This window comes from Pipistrellus kuhlii, unplaced genomic scaffold (genome assembly GCF_014108245.1).
Source record: "Pipistrellus kuhlii isolate mPipKuh1 unplaced genomic scaffold, mPipKuh1.p scaffold_m20_p_14, whole genome shotgun sequence".
Classification (NCBI taxonomy): Eukaryota; Metazoa; Chordata; class Mammalia; order Chiroptera; family Vespertilionidae; genus Pipistrellus; species Pipistrellus kuhlii.
Genome location: NW_023425449.1, coordinates 4240267 through 4260905, shown reverse-complemented (window position 1 = coordinate 4260905; position 20639 = coordinate 4240267). Strand labels below are relative to the sequence as shown.

The following is a 20639-nucleotide window of genomic DNA, read 5'->3' as shown; positions in this document are numbered from 1 at the left end:
AGAAGCAGACAGCTTGCCCTCAATCATTAAAATTAATTTGATAGTCAAGCCTTTCTCTGATCACCTCCCCCTCTCCAATGCTAGCACCCTTTCCCCCATGACTCTTGAATGCTCTGACATCCTGTGTGCCTATTTATTTAAATATGTGTAAGTATATTCATATGCATGCTTAACCCACAAATATCCTTTGTCAAGGGCATGCAGACAAATGGTTTATCCAAAGCTGTGGGAACATGTAAAGGTTCTAGAAATGGCATACGGAGCTGAAAGGATATTAGTGATAATTAATGATAAAAACTGATGCATTTATTGGTTCATTTATTCATTCAACCAAATCTGAGTGCCTGAATGTGTGTATGTGGTAGGCACTGAAATGCAAATGATGAATCACTCATGAAATTGTGATTCATCAATATCACTCAGGATAATGACTGTGGGACTCTACATCTTGTTATAAATGAAGAAATGGAGGACTGAAGAAAGAAAATCATGAGTGTGTATACACGTGTGTGCGTGTCTGAAATCACACTTTGGGGAAAATACTGATGTTCACAACAAACACAAAACAAAATAGGCTAGTCATGATCCACACAGGCATCCAATCTTACAACCAAACTAAGCTATTCTTCTCTTCCCTAAATAGGTCACCCAAGTGGATGCCTCCACCTCTACGTTCCTCCCTGAGTTGGCTTCTCTTTCTCTACTCAAAAAGGCCAGATTGCTTAGATTGTTAGAGTATGGTCCAAATTCACCAAGCTTGTGGTTTCAATTCCTGTTCAGGGCACATGAAAGAACCAACCAATGAATGCATAAATAAGTAAAACAGCAAATCAAAGTTTCTCTCTCTCTCTCCAATCAATAAATAAAATCATACAATTTTTTAAAGAGCCAACTCTTTATTCTTTAAAACCTAGAGTACATGTTGCCACCTCTCAATCGTGCTGTGATGCTCCCTTTCCTGTTACTCAGAGGAATCATGGGCTACCTCATCTGTATGCTCATGGCACTCTGTTCAGACATGAGCTGTAGTACCTAAGACCTGTGTTGAATTTTTTTCTTCTTCTTACATGTCTGACTTGCTTGTTGAACTCTGAAACTCTCAAAGGCAGAATCTATATCTGATGCATCACTGTAACATCAATGTCTAAGACAATGCCTGACTGCTAGTAGGTGCTCACTAGGTGTATAGGGAATAAATTAGTTAATTCATGAATCGTATCAAATGAGCCTCCTTGATAAGGTTTATTCTCCTGCGAGCAATATACAACATTTTTTTTTTCAGTCAAAGTAACAGGATTCCAAAGTTGGAAGAGATCTTAGAGGTCATCTGTTCCAAACCCATAATTGAGCTTTGGAGTACATATCATGATAGACTGGGCTTTCCTGGTTGGCAAAGAATGAATTGCCTTGTTATGTTTTGATTACTTTAATGATTCTGTGTCAACAGATTGGGAGAAAATAGGAGAACGGGACACATGAGAGGGAGTGGCAGAGAGAAGCCAAGGCAAAGCTAAACATTTACAAAGGGGCTTATCTGCCCAGGGAATGGTCACATACTATCCTAATGACCTCTGGTTAGTAATACTTAGTCCCTCCCCCAACTCAATACCTTACCCCGCTCTACTCTTTAAGTTTTTTGATGGACGGCACCTGTTAACATTGAACATGCAATATCCCTTACTTACTGTTCATATCCATGGCTTATTATCTTCTGGCTCCTGGCTTGGTGTTTCTTTCCCTACACACATTTATACCTCACGGACGTATCACATACACAGCAAGCACCAAGTTTCTGGCTGCATAGCACGATGCTTTTGAACAGTGCTTATCAAACCATGTCTGGTAAAGGACTGGCTTTTCTTTTTAAAAAAATATATTTTAATTATTTATTTATTTATTTATTTATTTATTTTTTAGAGAGAGGAAGGGAGAGGAATAGAGAGCTAGAAACATCAATGAGAGAGAAACATCGATCAGCTGCCTCCTGCACACCCCCTATCGCGGATGTGCCTGCAACCAATGTACATGCCCTTGACTGGAATCAAACTTGGGACCTTTTAGTCCGCAGGCCAACGCTCTATCCACTGAGCCAAACCGGTTTGGGCAGGACTGGCTTTTCAATTTCTAATCACTCATGAATCTATGTGTGGTCCTACTGTGCATAGCCAGAATGCACCCTAAACCACACCAGAACTGCTCACACTCTTGCATGCCAAACAAACAGCAAATTGTTATAAATTTTCCCAGTGTTTATCCTCATTTTCTACACTTGTCTCAGCACACACTGGTAACAGGTCATGGACCCGCACTGTCTCCAGACCAGAGTTTGAGGAGCAGTGGACTCTGGATTCCATTGGCCTGGGATTGAATTGTAGCTCTCCTCTTTCTCAGTGAGGCTTTCTGGTCTCAGTTTTGTCCTCTGCAAAATGGTGATATTTACAGCAGCCCCATGAAGGGCTGTCATAAAATGACATGAGTTTATACATGTAAATGGCTGAGAACAGTGCCTGGCACGGAGTCAGTATTCAATAAATGTCAGCTCTTATTCTTACCACTTGACCTTTTCTCAATGGGGAACACTCCCTTCACTTCATGGTTACTGATTCTCACAGCCCAGAGCCATACTGGGAGTACAAGGGGGAGGGGAGCAGGACTGGTGTCTAGGGACTAAGAGGGCCTCTTCCTCTTTCCCTCTGAGCAGCAGTGGGGGTTATTTTGTGCCTCCATCAGTAGAAGGAAAAAGGACCCATTGTCCTAGATGTGAATGGCTGAAGTTGAAAAGGTGCTTTTTTTTTTTTTCTGGCTTAGAGATTCCTGGTGATTCCATTTTGCACTGAAGTTTTCACCTCTGGATGAAACTCAGAGTATCCCGAAGAAGAGATAAGAACGTCTGCATAAAAGACAATAAAATCACCAGGCACCATCCTGGGAGAGAGCAAGGAGAAGGATTCACTAATGGGACAGATTTCAGGGCTACCAGGCACCATCCTGGGAGAGAGCAAGGAGAAGGATTCACTAATGGGACAGATTTCAGGGCTACCATTGCGTAAATACTCCAGCTCTAAAAAGGATGCTTTTCTCCCCCCACACTCTACCTGATACAAATGACTGATTGAAGTCCAGGATCAGGGAACAATGGAAAGATAGCATAAAGATATCCTCCAGAAAACTAACAGTTTGATTCACTGATAAATCCTCAATGCTCAATGCTCAGCATATCAGTCGCTACACCCTAAACACTCCATAGAGGTGTGTAGTATAAAGGCGGTCACCTAGTTTCACTCCTGTTCTACACATAATCCCACCTTTGCAGCTTCTGTCCCTGCCTGAATAGCAATGCAAAGTCTAACAGCCTCTTCATATCTATGATCAGATATATTTGCAATGATCTCACTCATTTCTGCTTACTTCCTAGTTTTTAAGAGAACTTCCCTCCACAAGCTTGAAAACCTCTTCCCCTATCCCTTCTCCTTCCTCCCTCCCTCTGGAGGCAGGACAGAGACTCAATTTGAGAAACTTTTTTCCTGAGTGCTTTGTGGGTACCTGGCACTCTGGCTAGACAACGGAGCACTGAACAGCCAATAACTTCAGCAGGTAGCAGTGACTTGAAGGGCAGGGAAAGGAAGCTACCACATGAATTTCCTTCTTGTCCTTTGTCAACACAGCACTCAGAGCATTTGCAGAAACAGATGTGACTCACACGGGGACTGACCACACAGCTGATTCACAAGATGGTATTAATGGTAGGAGAGAAGGAACTGTGGGCACTTCCTATGGCACAAATCGGAAGTAAACAGTGGCTTATTCAGGAAAATATTAGTCATGCCCTTCTGCTAGCAATGGCTGACAGTGGAAATGATGGATGCTAAATGTGAGTACAGAGACTGCTGCTTAATCATTTTATGCGATTACTCAGAAGGACTGATTCACTAAAAGCCTTGCTTTAGAGTGAGTGGCCTGCCTTTTAGTATCCGAATCTCTGATTTGTTAGAAATATGAGTTAAATAATCTCTAATAGTTGTAAACTCCCCTCTTTAAGTTAGAGATTTGGATTGGTGATTGTAGGCAGTATCTATGGGCTTAATTCAGTCTTTGTCTTCTTAGAAGATGGGAGAGTGGATATGGTTGTATTTTGTGGTGGCATTGACTCATGTAGACACACTCATCCTAAATTAAATCCCTAAAAAGGTGGAAGGTAAGGAAGGGGACCATATTTTTTTAAAGAATAATCCTAGTTTTCCATGGCTTAATCAACTGAGGATATATTTTTATTTCTCCAAATGAATTGTTCTGCCATAATGAAAATTCAACTATGAGAAAGTAATCTGAGTTCCTCTGGGCTCAGTTTTACAAGGGATATTCCCTCATGAGGTGTTGATAAAGAAAAGAGGGACAAGCATATTATGTCTACTACAAATGAGGGGCTGTATGGATATAAGCTCATGTAATGCTTCAAATTCTTCTGTAAATGAAGAAACAGATGTTCAAAGTGATTGTGTAACTCACCCCAGGGTCAAGCAGCGAACAATATGTGATATGTGATGAAGTCAGCATTTGAACCCTAGGACTACAAGCAGTTTCATCATACCACACTACCCCCCAAAACTTCCGTGTGACTCAGTTGGTATCTCCCTCATCTTGTAATGGTACTCAGCTAAGTCAAGGCATTGGATACCCAGGAGAGTAGGGGTGAAAAGAAGAGAAACAGATGCCCCATTCTTCTGCCTTCCCACACAGCAAAGTACCAACTTTGGAAACAAGTTAGAATCTGTTTTTTTAGCTCCTAAGCCTGGGAAATGCACACCATCAACCCAACCCCTGTGGAGCCCCCAGTCTCCAGCAGCCCTTGGGTCAGCTCTTGCTCCTCTCCCTCCGTGATGCTTCAGACCTGATCACTCTCTTCTAGCATCTTGGCAATCTCTTCTCAATGGAAAACCTTGCCCCTGAGATCATATGAAAACCTCAGTGCTCTTCCATGCTATCTCTGTCCACTTCTACTTTTTCTCTTTTCTCTCCAGTCTGCGAATGTGAGGTTTTCCTCCACACAATCAAAACTAACTCTTCTTTATGTGGCCTTGGTCCTACTCCTTCAACTTGTAGCTCTGGGTTCTATATAGTATTCTCTTTCTCAGATTCCCCTTCCAATTGCTCCCTTCCACCTCACCTTTTGCCTTTCTCAGTATGCACTCATCAGAGAACACACACTGAGACCTGTAATCTTCTGGGAGGGGTGTGGTGGGCTGGGATATCTCCCAGGAAGCAAACTACTTCTTTCCACTCTGTGGCCAATATAAAACAGCCTTCCTCATAGTTTTTCGAGGATTGGCCTTGACACTGCCTGTGTCTTAAATTACCCTCCAATTGAAGGGAGATAGCAAATCTCCAGGTGTGATTAAGAACCTTTTAAAGGGGCAAGGTTCAGAGGGAAGAAAAATGTCCTGCATAAAACCAAACCCAGTTCTGGTCCTCTCAACCTTTTGTATTCAGGGCTGTTAATCAGCTCCTTGCCCATTGGAAGGTGTGATATTTGTACACATGCTAATCAGATTGTGCCAAAAGTTAGGCTCTCAGGAGACTTAGCCTTCTGCAAAGTAAACACCGACTGTTATTGGTTATCACCCCAACTACAAAGAGTCCTAAGCTGAGTGCTATTGATCCAAGGAGAAGAGATAAAACCAGAAGGACTTAGTGTACATGCTCTTTTGCTTGGGGCAACTTCCCAGCTCTCCAGTTTCACAGCATCATAAAATGAACTATGCAAAGGCCCACGTGAACACAGCTGCCACTGACATTGCCAATAACAGCAGCTTCCTCGAGGCTGGGGGCGAGACGCACGTATAGTGTTGGCATTGTAAGGGGAGTGGGGGCTGTGGAACCAGACAGGTCTATTTCTGCGAATGAAATTTTGCTCTTTTAGCTCCCAACCCCAGACAGCATCAAAGTGGAGCAAATGTCTTGAGTGGAAACCTGTTGGATGCTTGCTGATGGCTCCTTTTCCTACGGGGACCTTGTGTACTAAGTATCACAAGGCTACAGATTTTGCTCTGCCTTCTCAGGCCAGCCTCTGCCTCCATGCCTCCCAAGCACTCCGAGCAGGTTCACAGGGATCCCCTAAGCACCAATGCATCCCCCCTGCCCCACCCCATGACTGTCAGATTAACTCTTTTTTCTTTTTCCTCATTGGAGACCATTGGCCTAGGCCAAGCCCAACCCTTAGTCTGTGGCCAGAACTGGTAAGAAAATGGTAGGCACTCTTAGCTAACCTAAGCAGGACTCTTCTCTCTACAGTTCTAGCTCACCTAGTCCTCTTAGCTCCCCTAACTTACCAATGTACTTAAAATTATGATTTGGGGGATAATTGATTAATTTTTTCTAGCCATTTAAGTTGGAACATGGCCTACTACTGTCTCCCTAGAAATGGAAGTGCCATTATCATTAAAATTATACACCTGAGTTGCAGAGGCACATGTTAGAAGCTAAGCAGGCAGGACTGGGGTTACATAGCTTGGTTTGAATTCTGTTCCACCATGTAATTGTTGTTGGCATCTGGGCAAGCGACTTAAGCACTTGGCCTCTATTTCTACTCTTATAATGATGGAGCTCATCTCATAGGGTTATTGTGAGACTCTTTGTGCATAATAAATGATCGAAATGCTAGCTATTAGTATTGATGATGTTAGTTAGGGGCCATGGAAATCAGCACCAATAGTGTGAATTTGTATATTTTACTTAATCTCTTCTGGCTCCATTGCCTCATTGTGAAACATTGAATTAGTAATATCTCTTAAGAGTTTAATTTCTAATTTAGTAAAGGCTCAGGTTTGAATCATGGGGGTTGTGAGCCACGAAGATTAATTCACTGAGATCACAGTGGTTCTCAAATGCTGGTCCATATAAAGCAGTGCTGTTCATGAGCAAGACCCATGCCATGATCTGACTCTGAGCTGGGGTCTCAGATAAATGTCTAGCTTGCTCATGACCTTGCAAATAAATGAACAGCATTCAGGGCGTTGTTCTCATTCTCATTACATGAAAATAGATTTCTAACAATGGTGTTCCAGATCGGGTTGCATATTTTAGTTCAACTTTATGTGAGAGTGTTGAATATAGATACTCAATTTCAAACAAGCATAAAAAAAAAAAATGTATACTCTAATACTATCATCTGCCAATGCATATTGAGATTTTTCTGTATTTTCATATATTTGTGTTAGTTTACCAGCTGTATTTCTTTGGGAAAGACTGTCTTTTATTCTAAGATTATTCTCCCAACTTTTCTAAACATTTAAAAAGATTGCTGCTTTATGAAATGAAGCTAGATAGTTGTTTTATTTTAAATGATTTTACTTAGGTAAAATAAAATCATGAATAACTTAGAACAGTCTCTTAAAGAAACACTACTTTTTAGCCATCCATAATCTCTGCAAATCTGAGAAACACTCACTTGGTTGTATCATAATTGAGACTCTGCCCATGCTTTGTTTCTCTCTTCTCAGAGAAATGTTGTAACACTTGCCAAGTGTTTCCAAGTCTGAATCTCAATTTTTCATTTATACTTTTATAAAAAGTATAGTTGTACTATTGCCTTTTTATGAAAGAATTAAATGAGTGCTATTCAAAGTTTTAGAGATTGTCAAAAATTGTAGAAGCATTAAATTTGAGCACCAAGAACTCACTTTTCATATATACACATGTATGTCAGATATCACATGGTTGGCACTTTAAATCCCTTTGTTACTAATGAGACAAACTGAGGCACAGAGTTTGAAAGGCTTGCTTGAAATCTCATGATTAATGTTGGAATATGAAAAGAAAAAAAGAAAAAAAACTCCGCCCAATTCCATGAATTCCTAATGTTTTCCAGGCAAATACATGGTCTCTTTTCTGTTCTGAAGGCAGGGCAGATGTGAAAGAAAGTCGTAAGTCTCTTTCCCTCCGCAGCACATTTCTTTCCAGCCCCAGAAGCCATATCACAAAATTGCCCTGTTCCTTTTTCACTTCTGAATCCAAATCAGGCCCCTGCCCCATCTGTTGGCCTGAAGGAGTCCAGCCACTCTTTCTCCTCTCTGGAGGCCACCAATCAAAGGTCCGGATTCTAGCACCTAGTTCTTACCCATGTTTCCAGGAGGTGCACAGAAGACATTTTGTCAAACTTGCCGTCCGCCTCAATGGCCTTCTATTTTTTCTGTCATCAGCCCAGACTGTTCCTCTGGTTCGTGCATACTTTGTGGTTTTTCTCCTGTAGAACTTGGAGCCACGGTACTGCAGTCAGTTTTCAAGGAAGCGGTGGATTGAATGTGACTCTTTCAATGAAGCTCAGAATCACAGCACTTACTTGTGTCTTGATGTTGACAGCCACATTTTTCTGGAAGGACTTTCTGGCTGGCGTGGGTTTTATTTATGGGGGCCTCACACGATGACAAAGTTCTGATCACTGAAAGTCAACTACCGCACACTGGGTCCTCGAAGGTCCCCTTCTCAGCTCTGCAGGAATTTAAAATTGTTGATTTTCAAGGAGAGTCAACATTTATTTGGTGCAATTCCTTGTCTTTGAGGCAGTAAGCTATTATTAACCCCTTGGTCAATGAGTGAGCTAACTGACCTAAGCCAAGATCAAGTTTCCCCAAGAGATCCAAAAAAAGTAGAGTGAAAACAGGAAGCATGGCCCCCTTGTTTTTAAATATTGTTAGTAATGAACGCTTTCTCAAAGAAAACCTTACATGGAAATCCAGTGTTTAAACCCTTATTTGTTGCCTGCCTTCCCACTGAGGATAGGGGCACTGGTTGACTATGTACCACCATTTATGTGGATAGCCCTGTGACATGCCTGTAGTTCTGAGTGATTCTTATCATCATCCCTTTCATCCTCTAAAGTGAGTCATTTTGACACTAAATTACAGGATCATGTTGACCATGCCTCTTATCTGAAGCCTCATCCCTTCATTCTAACCTAGTACATAGTATATGATAAGTGCTTAGTAAGCTTCTGCTGAAGTTAATGTGTCCTGGATTGGAAAGCATGAGTCCTGGGTTCCAGTCGCAGGTTCAAACATACAGTGGGTATAATATCCCTATGTGATCACCAAAGAAGGCACAAGCTTTAGCAGGCAACATCCCAAGCAATCGCCATTAGCACGTGTTCTGTCGCCTCAGGCAAAATGGCTCTCAGAGATTTACATAGAAATTCAATGTTAATTAATGGTCCCAAGCTTTCATTGACACAGGGGCAGTGTTGGACTTCTAATGAGGAAGAATTACCCGAGACAGGCAATCCTCAGGAGACAGCGAGGGCCTGTTGCTGGGAATGCTTCGTCCACTCCCCAGGGCAGTGGATTCCTGTGGAAAGAATGCTGGCTTGGATCGTCTAATCCTGGCCTGTCAATTAATAGCCATGACACTTTAATCTCTCTGAGACAGACTTCTCATGTGTATCATGTAGAATATGATTTGATCTTTCCCATCAGATCCGCATATTTTCTAATTATGCAAGAATTGAAAATTTGATTGTAATGTGTTAAGTGACAAAAATGTCTGCTGCCTTATCAATAGGAAGGCAGCCCAACATATTGTAATTCATCCTGATGGCTGGCGGGATTTCAGGTCCTGGGATTGAGAGGTCCGGTGAACCATATAAGGAGCTGACTCTGTGAAATGGATGTAATAACAGTTGTTTTGCTTCCATTCCCAAGATCAGAAGTGGATTCCAGATATAGATGTTGTTTAGGGGGAAGGAAGTACTATATAAATATGAGAGCTTCGGGTGTCACACACAATCCAGGTGGGGCTCTTAGGAGGCCAGATTGGAGCCCCTAGGTAAACATTCAGGGGTAAATGAATTTCTTTCTTCAATGTGACAAAGTTGCAATGGATAATTGCAACTGTACCCAACCCTGGGACATGCCAGTGTCCTCCCGCCACCTGTTTTTCGAGGTGCTCTCCACTGCCATAGCAATGTGATTGTGTGTACACGTGTGATTATAGGCGGTATCTATGGGCTTAATTCAGTCTTTGTCTTCTTTGAAGACGGGAGAGTGGATATGGTTGTATTTTGTGGTGGCATTGGTACGCACTTGTACCTTCCACTTTTACCAGAGGATTGGGAGGCTGGAGAATGTAAGAATCAGGAGTTCAAATTTCAATGAAAACCCTTTAGATTAGCCAATTACCCTGTCTGTGCCTCAGTTTCTTCATCTGTAAAATTAAGGACTTGGTTTTTAGTAATCTCTAAATTCCTTTGAGGTTTACCCAGCCGCATTTTTGTATGTCAGATATCACGTGGTTGGCACTTTAAATCCCTTCATTAAAAAACCATGAGTCACCAGTATTTCCCCTTGCATTCAGTGAGAGCAAAAAGCCTATAAACCCCAATTGCTCCCATTGCTCACTGGCCAGTGGTGTTCAGCAGTCAATGAGATGGTTTTGGTGTCTGGGTTAACCTGAACAAAGATATACTGGTTAACTGGAATTCTTCTTCTCCATGGTCCTGGGATTGGAACAGTGTCTTAGAACTGTTTTCTGAGTACCTCATCCTTTGACTGAGACCTGGGGAAGGGGTTAAGCCCTTTTGCAATGAGTGGTCTCCAAGCAGCCTGTCCCAGTGCCATCAACGTCATTCTATTTGGTGCTATGATGCAGCCATCTTTAAATGGTTCACACCTGTTGTTACTATATGCGTGGTTAAGGCTCACATGCTTTGACATCAAAACAAGAATGGTTGCTGGGAGACAGAACAAAGATGTCGCATTCATGGACAGTTGTGTCAGTATTGCAGAATGCTCAGCAATATTCCAGTTCAAATAGCCTGAAGGCACATTAGGGAAACAATCTAATGAAATACAGATATCAAAATGCATTTACAGAGAATAACCTTCGACTCATCCTCAAAGGAGGCTGGAATAATGATCAGCCACTTTAACTGCCACATGCGATGCTCGACTCGCCTTCACTACATTCTAGCCAATGATGTGTCAAACTCCTGTTAAAGTATGTCCCCTGAGAGGGGAACCTCACTTTCTCATGAGATTCTTCTAAAGTCTAGACAATTCTATTAGCTAGAATGTGAGTCCTTATAATGGCCCTGCGTCTTTATGACTTACATGCGACAATTCCAGATGTATCCCCTCCGACGCAGAGCCCGAATCCAATCCTCTTCCACGGGGAAGCTCTCAGAGCCCCCCAACTGCATCTTTACTCTAAATCTAAACATATCCTTCTGTCACTTCTCATTGAACGTGATTTCAAATCCTATGCCACCTAGGAAGTGACCATAATCATTGAGGAAGGGTAAATCCTATTGTTTGTTAATTCAGCCAGCCATTAAACACTGATGTCTTATGTGCATGCTATAAGCAAGGCATTCTGCAGGATATGGAAATGGATCATATGTCATCTCTTCCTGCAGGTTGTTTCAACTTTGTCAGCTCTTACTTGCTGTGTGGCTTCAGGTGAGTTACTTCACCTTCCTGAATCTATTTTCTCATTTATAAACTGTGGCTCCATTGGGCAGCATCACAGGGTTATTGTAAGGATCCAATACAACAATGCATGGGATCTATGAGAAAACTCTGAAACACCATACGAACATGGGCATCCTGGCTAGAGGAGAGGGGAAGATGATAAGCTGTTATGTTGGATAGAAAGAGCTCAACATCATAAAAGAATTGGCAACAATGTACTAAGATGGATGTAGCAAGTAAGTGTACACTTAATGCCCAGGAAGCCTTCCTAAGCCACATCCAAATGAGGGCTGTCTGTTAGGTGAATTTTCAAGCAGACAGAATTAGCCCACAGCAGAAGGAGTGATGAGGACTCTAGGAAATGCAGAGACTTTTTTTTTTTTTAAATACAAGATTCCAACTAGAGAAATGACTGCATTCAAAATTCTTTCCATGAGACAAATGGGAGCCAAGTACTGTGGAAGGTGGCTTAAAAATAAATGCATGTGTGTGTGCCTGTCTCTGCTTGCATGCATCTGTGCATGGGTCTTTTTAATGGCATTCACGCTACATGCCCGCTCTCCCCCCCCTTCCCACAGTATGTACCCTAGAGGCCTGGCAAGAACTCCACAGACTGCTTTGGGTAATTAATTAGTGGTCTCCAGGAATGCCCCTGGATCTGGGGTAAAATCCTAACCATGGCCTCTGACTGAACTTGTATCCATGGCAGGAGCCAGAACTGTCCCCGGGGAGGCAAAGGGTGGTGGGCAGGTGACTAGATAATGTACTTTCTAAAACAGACACTTCTGAGAGAACAAAAGGTGATTTTAATGACTGTTCCAAGAGAATAGCCCAGGCAACCTGAGATGTGAGGTTTAGGGAATGAGCTTTAGAGTCTACCAGTCTAGACCAGCCTTCTCCTTCACCTCTGTGTCACTTCGGGTGAGAGAGAACCTCTCTACAACTCTTTCCTCATTTGCAAAGTGGAGTTAGTAAGACCCATTGTAAAGCTGTGACATACTGTGTGTAGAATGGCCTTGCTCAGTCATGACCTTCTGTAGGCTTGTGAAATGTTCTTATCTCTCTCCCTCCTTCCTGCCAGCCTACCTTCAAGTCTTCAGCTCTTGAAGCTACGGCCAAGTGTGAGCAGAGACACGCCGAGTCTATCTGGGGCCATCAGTGCAATGATTCTGAGTTGCAGACTCAGGTGGGATTGCAGCCAGGAAGAAGGGAGATGCCATGGGAAAGATGTCAGCTACAGGTCAGGACACTTGATTTATCAGAATGTGGCCCTTTGGGGAAGTACAGCATTGCTAATGGAAAAGGCAAAGGGAAATACAAATATAGGATGTTGAGATTTATTCAATCATCCATTCATTCAAAAAGACTGTGTACCCATTGTGTCTCTGACCTTGTGCTAGGCATGGGAAATGTGCTGGAAGATGCATAGGACAGATGAAGATTCTGCCTTCATACAATTAATGACCTTAGAGTTCCAGGAATCCTGAGTTCTATGAATCTAAACAAGGAAGAAAATGATATTTTAGCAAGTGTACTTAAAGCATTTTTTTTCTGGTTACTGACACTTGTTGCTTTTATTGACCAAATCACAGAGGCATATATGGCAACATTTCACTATTCTGTGGGATAGAGATTTCAGGACAAAAAGTTATTATTAAATGCTATCAGCTAACGTTTCAGCATATAATCCAAGGGGTTGGAAAAAAAATAGTTGTTGTAAATAAAGTTTTATTGCAACAGAGCCACACCAAATTTATATGTATGGTCTGTGGCTGCTTTTGAGCAGAATTGGAATAATTGGTAAAGAAACCCTCAGATCCACAGACCGAAATAGTTACTACCTATCTGGCTCTCTAAGACAGTTTCCTGACCCCTGCTCAGAAAGGTCCAAAACACATACGTGTACTAAAAGCTCTGAAGTTTTGTGCTGAAGAAACCTGCTAACTTTGTTTAACCAAGCACTTCCGTGCAAAGCAGTTTCTAAAATGGTCCAATGAGCCCTGGCCAAACCAGAGGCTTAAGCGTCGGCCTGGGAACTGAAAAGTCCCAGGTTCAATTCCGGTCAAGGGCACATGCCCAGGTTGTGGGCTCAATCCCCAGTGGGGGACTGGCAGGAGGCAGCCGATCCATGATTCTCTCTCATCATGGATGTTTCTATCTCTTTCTCCCTCTTCCTTACTCTCTGAAATCAATAAAAACATATTTTAAAATAAAACAAAATGGTCCCATTGAGTCCCACCTCGTGAGATACCTACCCTTGTGTAATCCTCTCCCTCTGAGTATAAGCTGAACTTTGATTTAAAAATATATATATATTGATTTCAGAGAGGAATAGAGAGGAACACCAATGATGAGAATCAGTGATCGGCTGCCTCCTACACACCCCACATTGGGGCTCGAGCCTGCCACCTGGGCATGTGCCCCGACTGGGAATCGAACCATGACCTCCTGGTTTGGCACACTGTGATTTTAGCAAATAGGATGTGGCAGGGTGATGAGGTGTCACTTGTGAGTTCAATTTACAGAAAGGCCATGCTTTCTATCTGGGACTCTCTGTTTCTCTCTCGCTCTAGGACCTCCAGCTGCCATGTCAGGAATATGCTCTGGAAGCCTCTGGTGAAACCCACCGAGTGAGATCCGAGACCTACAACCACATGCGTACACTTGGAAGGGGACCTTCTGAGACTGCCAACAGCCATGCATGGGAGCTCGGAAAGAAAGTCTCCAGCCTCACTGAGCCTTGAGATCACTGTAGCTGTCACTAACCCCGCACTGCCACTTCATGAACACCCAGGGCCAATGGCATCCTGCTAAGCAGTGACCAGATTCCTGACCCCCAAAACTGTGAGGCAATAGGTGCCCGTGATCCGAAGTTGCTAATCATTGAAGTAGTTTGTTGTAAATAGATCATTGATACAGCTTCCTACAATAGTTGGTCACTGATAACTTTCTATACGTTTTCCTTTCACCTCCTTTCCATAGATCACCCTAGCCTTCTCTCAGGTAACACCTGTTCAGAGAATGGAATTTGAGAATAGTGTGGTATTAAATGATTGACGCTTCCAAAAGTTCTAAACCAAGCATGTCAAACTTGAGGTACTTTTGTTAATGTCATGAACTTGGATTAAACCCCCAAAGAACCGGTTTACTGTCTTTCGATGGATATAGGAATAATAAGTAATTTTCAGATTAAAAATTTATTCAAATCAAGGTTCCTACACCACTATAAAAAAAGAAAGAAATACAACTTTGGAAAATTATCAGAAATAACTGTTTCATCTTCTACCCTCTGAACTCCATGTTTTCCAGGTTCTATAAAAAAATTGAGCTGCTGTGCTATAGAGATATGTTACAAAGCACAAATATCTCCTCTGCATCCTCACCCTACGACATAAAACAATGCATCATGTTGTCTATGAGCTCTGGGGACTATCTTGGTTGCCCTGAAACTTACTTTGGCTTCTGACTTAGGCTACAGCTGACTCACAGTTTCATAACATTGGTCTTACTGACTTGTGAATCACACAGGCCAATAATATCAATTATAATAAAGCCTTTTTAATTGAGCTGGTCAAAAACAGAAGGGACAAGTGCTCAGAATAAATGATTCTGGAGAGTTTCAATACTCAGCTCTATGTTTTGTTACCAGTAGACAATGAAAAATGGTCACCAATTTCAATGATATTATTTATGATGTTATTATTATAGAAGAGGGTATGGAGGATAAATGGAGAAAGAAGAAAACTAGACCTGGGATGGGATGGTGAACACACAATACAATATATAGATGATGTACTATAGAGTTGTACTCCTGAAATCTATATCATTTATTAACCCTTGTCACCCCAATAAATTCAATGAAAAATACAGAAAAAAATCAATGTTATCTTAATAGTAAGTTTGTCTGTGGTATCTATTTTGTGCTCAGGGTCAGGCATGCATATGAGCTCACATCCCTGTCAATGAGGGATGCTAGCTCATTCATAAGTGGGCCCCATGGTAACTCAAAAATGTGCATGTTGGCATCAGACATGAGTGAGTCTGAATTCTAACTTCACCACATGCTGGTTGTTTGAACTTGGCCAAGATGCTCAGTAACCCAAGGCTCAATGCTGCCATCTACAAAAGGTGTAAAATCATGGTTTTGAGAATTATGAAATACATAAATTGTCTTGCACAGTGGGGGCTCATAAAAGGCATTTAAAAATGATAATTTCCTTCCTGGCTTCCTAGACTTACTCAACCCCAAAATGCACTCATGAGGTCCTTTTTCTAGGTGGTTCCCTGGATGAGCTGAGACTTTGCTGTGCTTGAGTGTTGGTAGTTGCTTATCTTGTCATTGTTGGACTCTTGTAATGCAACTTTGGTTACTCTCTAATGAGCATGTTCTTTCTGTGTGTGAGCTGAAGGGTAGAGAATCTCAGCATTAAAAAAATGTATTTTTTACTAATTTCTTTTTTCAGAGAGAGAGAGAGGAAGGGAGATGGAGAGATAGAGAAAAACACTGAAGTGAGAGTAAAGCATTGATCTGCTGCCTCCCACACACCCCTGCTGGGAATTGAACCGGTAACCTTTAGACAATGCCCAACCACCTGAGGCATACTCGCTAGGGCAAATGTCAGCATTTTTTATGAATGACTAGGGCACTCAACAGTTAATAAAAATCCCAACTTTGAGGATATTTACTAGTTGAAAGGTTATTGGGAAACAATGCATTAAATGTAAGGGTCAGCAGACAATGGCCTAGGACTAAATCTGGTCTGTTGCCAGTTGTTTTTTTAAGTAAAGTTTTATTGGAACAGAGCCATACAGTTGTTTATCTGGCTTTCTATAGCTGCTTTCCCAATACAGTGGCAGAGCTGAGTAGTTCTAACAGAAGCCATATGGCCCACAAAGCCTAAAGAATTTTCTATCTGGCCTTTCACAGAAAGTATTTGATGACCCCTGATTTAAGAGTTGAATGCTGGAGGCAACTTTAGGGGCTAGACTCCTGAAGATCTGAACTGATATCTTTGTGTAAGTAAATGAGACTTGAGAAAACAATAAATATCAGAATTGGGAAAGACTGGAGTATCTAGAACTATGATGAAATTCTAGAAAATTTAGCTAACGTGGAGGGGAAGAGAATATAGGCATGAAGCCAGGGATTTGGGGTCAAAAGACATGAATTCCGTTCACAGCTCTATCACTGTCAAGACTTGTGACTTTGAACAAGTGACTTTTGTTCTTGAGAATTTGTTCCTTTAACTGCAAAAATAAGGATTGTAGTAATTTCTTGTTTATAAAATGTTTCTAAGAGTCAAGGTAAAGTACTCCACCAACTTTAAAGCTTTATACAAAATTTTTTATATAGTTATGATTCATAATAGACACCTGAAGTATGTTTGCTGAATGAATTAATACCAGAAACACATCTCTAAGATTGTTGGCAAATCTCTAGGATTACACATCATAGTTTGTTACTTTAACAAGTATGAGAATTTATCCTTGCTCAAAGTCTTAATTATATTTTGTTTTTAACTGAAATTGTAATTTAGGTTGTTTTTAACTGAAACTGTAATTTAGGCTATTAAATTTCAGGTGAAATTCAAACATTGAACATTTTATACACAGATATTTTCTAATCCCTGTAGTTGGTGTTCTAAGTATTCACTCCATTCTGATCAATCACAGCAAGCTTAAGCCACCTTTGCTTTCCTGCAAGGCCTATTCTATCACTGGGTCTGGACAAACCAGCCTGTCTCGGAACCATTAGGGCCATACTGAATGAAACCTTCTCCATTCTTTCTTAGACCTAGGGACCAGCTGATACCCTGACAGCTTAAATAAAACTCTCTGTTTCTGCCCTTGTGACTCCTTTGGTGCTGAAGAAGGTACACAGGGCTCAGTATGTTGTCTGGAGGGTGTTCACAAATAATATCTCTGGGAAGGCCCAAGAAGGATCCCGTTGCTTCTACAACAGGGATGGGAGGAGAGGGAGAACGAGGCAGTTAAGATAATGAGAGAGAAGGAGGTCTGCCTTAAGGGGGAGAAATGGGAGAAATGTAAATGAAAAATTACTATTCTGGGAAGACCCTGGCAGGCTTCCCAGATTTCCTTTTGTGTGAATGGCATTCAGTTCAATGAGGTTCCAACTGGTGACGGGCTCCAGCTGTGATTAGTGCCTGCCATGTCACCAACTTACTCTTAGCCACTTTTAACCCACACATACTGGCATCCAATCTGTAGTGACTGGTGTCATTCTGACATCAAATGTCATAAAATTGAAAATTTTCTGGGAGCGTGGAAAGGGAAGAGTCAGGGCATCCAGGGAAAGACACTTTAGGAAGACCTTTGCCAAGTCTCACAGCATGCACATCCTCTCCTCTTTGCCTCATGCACCTTCATTTAAAATGCTGTACAGAGATAAATATTCTAACCATTTTACAGATGAGGAAACTGAGACCAGGTCATGATCACTCAGATTAGTAGAGAACCCAGTGCAGTTCATCTGTATTTTTTCACTATAATGGTCTCTACTCATGCGGCAGTCCTGTCTTGCACTCGCACCCACTGCAGGTGCTAGAGCCACTACTCACACCTGCTGCTGCTGCCCAGCGCCAGCCCTGATGGCTTAGTGCTGTCAGCATGTGCAAGCAGTGACTTCTGGCTCTGATCACTCCTGAGAACTTCTCCACCTCCCCCTGCTCCTGAGGGGCAATTGGGGCAGCAGCCACCACTTGCATCTGCTGATGGTGCTGGCTCCAGTCACTCTGTGCTGCCAGTGGGTGCAAGTGGGGCCAATGCCTTCAGAACGTAGGACAGCAATAGAGGCAGGAGCAGGGCTGCCAACAGACAGAGCACTCAGGAGCTGCAGTGGGGAGGGGGGGGCTGGGTGGAGGTGCAGAGGATGGGCCAAGATCCAACCCTGTGCCCACTGCAACCTTAGAGACCACAGTTCCTTTCCAGGTGTACAAATTCATGCACTGGGCCCCTAGTGTGTGTGTATATGCATATATATATATATATATATATATATATATATATATATATATATACACACACATACATACATTACCTATGGACACAGATAATAGGGTGGCAAAAGCCTGGGGTGTAGGAGGAATGGTTAGAGGGGAGTAATTAGAGGAGGAGGGGAAGGAGGACATCTATAATATTCTCAGCAATAATTTTTTTTAAAGCTCTATTGCTTCATTCTCCTCCAATTTCCTCCTTCCCTTCTTTCTCCTTTTCCTCCTTTCCTCCTTTCTTTTGAGACTTTAGCAATTAGTCCATGCTAACAAAGCCATTTTCTCTTGGTGGTGTCAGAATTTGTAGTGGTTAGAAGTAAAAGCATGGTGCCCACTCATCGCCAAACCTAATGCCAAGGACTCTACCACACAGAGTTACTCAGCTAAATTCTACCTCTGAGCTAATTTACAAAGGAGGGTTTGGTTAACTTTTTCTATAAAGGGGTAGACAATACTAGTACATATACTAGATCTTGTGGAATATACTAGGCCATTTGGTCTCCTTCACAATTACTCAGCTCTCCAGCTGAAATTCAAAAGAGCTGTGGACAATCTGTAAATGAATGAGCATGGCTATGTTCCAATAACGTTATTTACAAATTCAGGCAGCAAGCCAGATTTGGCCTATGGGCCACAGTTTGTTGACCTGTACTAGAAGGTCTTCAGCTTTAAGGAGCTGCACTGGAATTTCTCTGCAGTCTAAGGCAGATAGGACAAAAGCAAGGAGACAGCCCAGGAACATCTGGGAGGCATTAGTGCCTCCAGAGGGTTTCAGCTTCCCTGTTCGTTGTACTAGATGAAATGGATAGTCATGGTGGCCACAAGAGCCAGAACAAAGAACAACTGCCCTTGTAATACTAAGTATGGGGAAGTCAACTGATGAGTCTCAGTGATCAGGGCCAGACCAGTGGTTGAACTTGGGGTTGAACTTGAGTACTTAAAGAGACATTAAAAAGAATATAAACAAGAGGCTTTCCACGGTGATGGAGGTGGTGGTGGTGGTGGGAGAGGCATCTAGGGATCAATGTAGGGACAGAAGTCAGGCCATTTCAACCATCTGCTCTGACACCAAAGTGAAACTTACTTTGAAGGACAGACAGCATGTACTACTTTGCCCCATGTTCTAGGCAGCCAGGATATGTTCGTCTATCTGTCCAATCACCCACCCAGCCCCTCTATGACTTAATCATTTGTACATTCACATTAGTTGTATTAACTCTTGATTATGCATTAAAGACTTGCTTTACAGGTCTATGCTTAGAGTCTATTGGCATGGGACTGACATGGAACTAACAAATGCAATAACAGCTTTTGAGTGCCATGGCAAAATTTTATATACTAGTCAAGGTGCACATGGCAGGCACGGGGGTGAGAATGCTGAGGTCAAGTACAGGGCTCATCCACATCCCATGACTGGGGAGAGAGATAATGACTCAGATGCAGCTTATGTTACTTCTATTGAAGTTTATCCTTGAACCAGTAAATAAGCAAGATAAATGCTCCCTTGGTTCCCATGGAGATGTCAGGAAGATCAATACCTTCTACAGAGTAGATATCCTACCAGATTAGAAGAGCAAAAAAGCCCTGAGACCTTGCTGCCTTTTTGAAAAATATATTTCTATTGATTTTATATAGTAGAAAGGAGAGCGAGAGAGAGAGCCATCAGTGTGAGAGAGAAACGTGGATTGACTGCCTCCTACACGCCCCTTACTGGGGACTGAGCCTGAAACCCAGGCATGTGCCCTGACTGGGAACTGAACCAGCATTTTGGTGTATGAGATGACGCTTAGCCAACTGAGTCACATCGGCCAGCCCGCCTTTTATACTATGAGTCTTCAGGAAATAGCAACACCATTCAGACTTCATGTGTTCTGATACCATAGGGCCATCATCAAACATGACCCGATCTTTCCTACCATTCCGTAAGCTAGTCGTGTGGAATAAATAAGGAAAATTCATCTTGGTGTGTTTTTTTTTCCCCCCTCCTGAATACAGCCCTGTAAATGTTAACGCTTTTTATTATCAATGTTAAGATTAATTACCTACACAGCTAACGTTTGTATAGGGCTTTAGCATTTAAAAAAATAATTTTACATCCATCTCTTTTTTTTTCTGAGTCTTCTAGACATTCAGTGGCTTAGCCAAGTTCTCACAGTTAGGGCTGAATCTTAAA

The 20639-nt window shown here is 42.1% G+C and overlaps 1 long non-coding RNA gene across 6 annotated transcripts in view; it reads left to right on the top strand.

Moving 5' to 3' along the window:
• Positions 1-15315, top strand: part of LOC118718669 — a 406395-nt gene extending 391080 nt beyond the window's left edge. For all 6 annotated transcript variants that reach the window (XR_006741533.1, XR_006741536.1, XR_004987870.2 and 3 more), the window contains 3 exons: positions 11402-11444; positions 12538-12696; positions 14030-15315. This is a non-coding gene — a long non-coding RNA (uncharacterized LOC118718669). The remainder of the gene's footprint in view (positions 1-11401; positions 11445-12537; positions 12697-14029) is intronic.
• The last annotated feature ends 5324 nt before the right edge of the window (positions 15316-20639 follow it).